The sequence below is a fragment of the Lactuca sativa genome, chromosome 5 (assembly GCF_002870075.4).
Source record: "Lactuca sativa cultivar Salinas chromosome 5, Lsat_Salinas_v11, whole genome shotgun sequence".
In the NCBI taxonomy this organism is placed as follows: Eukaryota; Viridiplantae; Streptophyta; class Magnoliopsida; order Asterales; family Asteraceae; genus Lactuca; species Lactuca sativa.
In genome coordinates this window covers 286318330-286322343 of record NC_056627.2, presented here as the reverse complement: position 1 = coordinate 286322343, position 4014 = coordinate 286318330, and positions in this window count along the sequence as shown.

Sequence of the window (4014 nt, the reverse complement as noted above, 5' to 3'; positions counted from 1 at the left end):
GTTTGGTCCAATCGGTTTTTTGAAAATCGTTTTTCGGTTATATGTATTTAAAAAAACATAAAAAACCTATTCGATTATATCTTATTTAAAATACGTATTTCGTCTTAATCGCATGTTCTAAATCGTATGGTTAAAATGAAAATGAAAAGAAATAGTGATATATCTTTTTTAAAATAACGATAATTAATACTACTCGTGAAAAAAAACGAATAAATTGTTTAGATTCATAATAAAATTGTTATTAAGTTGTTTTTTATACATTTAACCGAAAAACGGTTATAGAACTAACGACCCCAAAAAATATATATATATATTTTTTATGCCATGACTAGTGTTAATTATTATTAAATGTATTTTACGAAAACATATTCTTTTATACGAAAACGTATTTTTTAAAGACATAAAAAATATATTTTACGTAAAATAAATACATACAAATTGTTTGTAAAAACTATTTTTTATAATAATACGACTAAAATACATCATGTTTTATTTAAAAAAAATTATGTAAAAAGAATGTTTTTTATAATTTATTTATTGTTTATGTATTATCGTTTTTATTATTATATAAATAATTTTTAGAAATATGTAAGCAAGTGAGCATTCAGCTCAATTGATTAAAGCTTTTGTAAAATAATTGGGTGAAAATCGCAGGTTGGAGCCCTCCTCCATTCCTTTAGCCAATTAATCCACTTTTTCAAACAAACTTCAAAAATGGTCCCTATGGTTTATGACCATCTTTGCATGTTTTGCAAACCACAAAAACCATTAACATCAAAAAAAAAATTAATAGGGCCTGACTTTTGACAAACCATATGGATCATTGTTGTAATTTTGTCATTAAAGTATTATTTGGAATTTTATCAAAATATAAAAACCCATAAAATGACATTTTAAAAATAAATTAATTCAAAATAACCACAAAATGACATTTGACAAATTGAACATAAATATAATAAATAACAAAAAAAAAAACTTTCATTTATTAGAAGAGATGAGCAAGAGAAATAGTACTGCCAAACATTCTTTTAACTTTTTCCATATTTTTATACCATTTTCTTTTTTTAATTTCATTCAATGTAACATTCGATATTCACAGTACCAAATATTTGTATGCTGGATTTGTTTTTGAAGATGCCCACAACGAAAAAAACCTCAATTTTTTATTGAAGTTTTGAACAATTTGATCTTTGCAATTCGTGATACAGAAATTGCAGTATGGCATTGAGAAATTCAATTTCGTATCTTGTATTAAGAATTTAATGAATTTATTATTTATTTATTTTTTAAATATAGTTTAGCAGTTATCCATTGTGAAGTTAATGATGATTTCATAGAAATCTAAAGTTTTGAGTTATTTTAGGAATCATTTCCTAATCTGGCTAGATTTATCTCTTTCTACTTAACTAACAACAAGTAACAAAACGATTGGATTTTCAAATAATAAGTAACTAGATCTATAATTTTAACAAAACCTATTTAAGTTTGGGATTTTCTAATATATATCCTAAGGACACATATAACAAATATTAATTAATCATAATTAAATGTGAAATGCATCAATTATGGAGATTATTAATGAATCTTATATTTAATTATGGTAATATTTCTTATAATTAATGTATTTAACATTTAATTATGGTAATAATTGTGATTAATTAATACTTCTTATATGTGCCCTTAGGGCACATATTAGAAAACCAGTTTATAACCCGTGGAATCACGGTTATAAAATTTATTAAATTTTTATAGTAAAAACTTAAATTTATTAATAAATTATTTTAAATATATTTATTAATTAATAGATTCTTTTAGTTATATAAAATTATAATCATTGATTTAAATAAATATATGAAATTATATTAATTTATGATTTGTATTAGTTTTTATTCTATTGTTGTTAATTTAATTTAATTATGGTGAAAATTTTAAATTTTAAAATTTGAAATAGATAATCAATATGTTGACAAGTGGCATACATTAATTAGGAGGGACAATAAGATGACACATGGTAAAAGAAGAATAACATATACATTAATTAGGAAGCCTAATAAGGTGACATTTGTCAAAAGGAGAATAAAACTATTCTTTTATTAGAATAGAGATCCCTTTGAGTTTTATTAACTAATGACTAGCATTTAACAATAAACAAGTCGAATTTCAACAACCCTAAGTTAAATTAACATTTTTCCTATTTGATAAACCCTAACAACTAAAGCATTTCTTGTAGCCAAGAAATCAAATATTTTTCTATCATTATATGGATATGCGAACAAATTTTCCTACGTAGCATTTAAAACCAATGTTTTAAAAACCGGTTTTTTAGTTGAACCGGTATGGCGACCGGTTCACAGTTCAACCGGTTTAACCGGTTCGACCGCCGGATGAACCGGTTTCTATAGTTTTCATGTTTTTTTATTTATTTTCCTACATATACATACATATATAAATTATGAATTTGATACTTATAAGTTCAAACATTAAAAATACACATAAAAATACGTTGTATATGAATTCAAATACATGAAAATAACACATAACCATAAGTTTTAGTGTTTATATCAATCCATATATGTCAGAAAGAAAATAAAATATAATACCGAAACGAATTATAGGTTTAGATGAATACAAACACATCAAAAAACTTTATAATATTTATCATATGTTTTTATTTAGAGAAAACTAAATAGATTTGAAAAAAATCACCAAAGTTTATTATGTAATTATTTTTTTTCATGTATTTTTATTCGGTTTAACCGGTTTATTTTGACCGGTTCAACCGGGTTTTTCTAAAAACCTGTCGGTTCAATCCGGTTGAGAAATCAATATAAAACCGGTGATAGTTGAACCGCTTCTTCTTCCGGTTTCCGGTCCAACCGGTTCGACCGACCGGTTCAAACCGGTTTTTAAAACATTGTTTAAAACCATAAATGTCGCATATGAAGGGTCATTTCTAACCGACTTTACCTTTCCAAAAATTGAATTATTTTTGTTAACTAATCTTAGCTCAAATTAAAATTATCCCAATATACAAATCCTAACAAAATAGTAACTGTTAACCATAGACATCTCAATTTGCAACAAATCACGACTTCACTTAACATTCTTCCGGTAAACAAACCCAAAAATCAAAATTCGACTTCGAACACATTTTAGCAATTAAAATTCGAATTTCAACAAGCCCCGACTCATTATTAAGTACTAAAAATAAACAAATACAAAGTGAAAAAATCACTCTTTACTGGCGGCTGCCGGAGGGGCGGATCGTGGCGACGTCCAGTGGAAAGGGGGGAGGGCACCGGTCAATTTCACACTGGGCCTTGGGGTGCGATGGTGGGCTATTTTTTTTCCTTGATAAACTCAATAGATGAAACCAACATCTAATGGGACACTTCAAACAAATAGTATGTTTTGCACTATTTGATAGATGGGAAATTGACTAATCTAACATATATATATATATATATATATATATATATATATATATATATATATATATATATATATATATATATATATATATATATATATATATATATATATATATATATATATATATATATATATATATATATATATATATATTGAGGATGGTTCAATTGAAAAAAAAAGGTTGAGAATGGGGAATCATCCTCAGCCAATCATTTATTTTTGCCGCAAAAGTCTCCAACGTACCGACGGAAATGGGAAAATAATACACATGTGTTTTCCAACAAAACATGTTTTCTTAAACTATGCTAAACATTACCTTAATATATATATATACAAAAACATAGTTTTTTTCGTTTTTTAAATTTTTAAGAAGTTATTTTTATCGAAAAATGATTTTAAATATACCAAAATTCATGAATTTTTATTCTCTACAAATAGACATCCATATTGATATAGTTTTAAGATAAAATAGAAAAGTTATTTTTTTTATATTTTCAGCTATCGTTATTCATAAGTGAATAAAAATGAATCTGGTTCTTACTACAGTACATTCGTTATTCACTTATGAATAAAAACTATGAT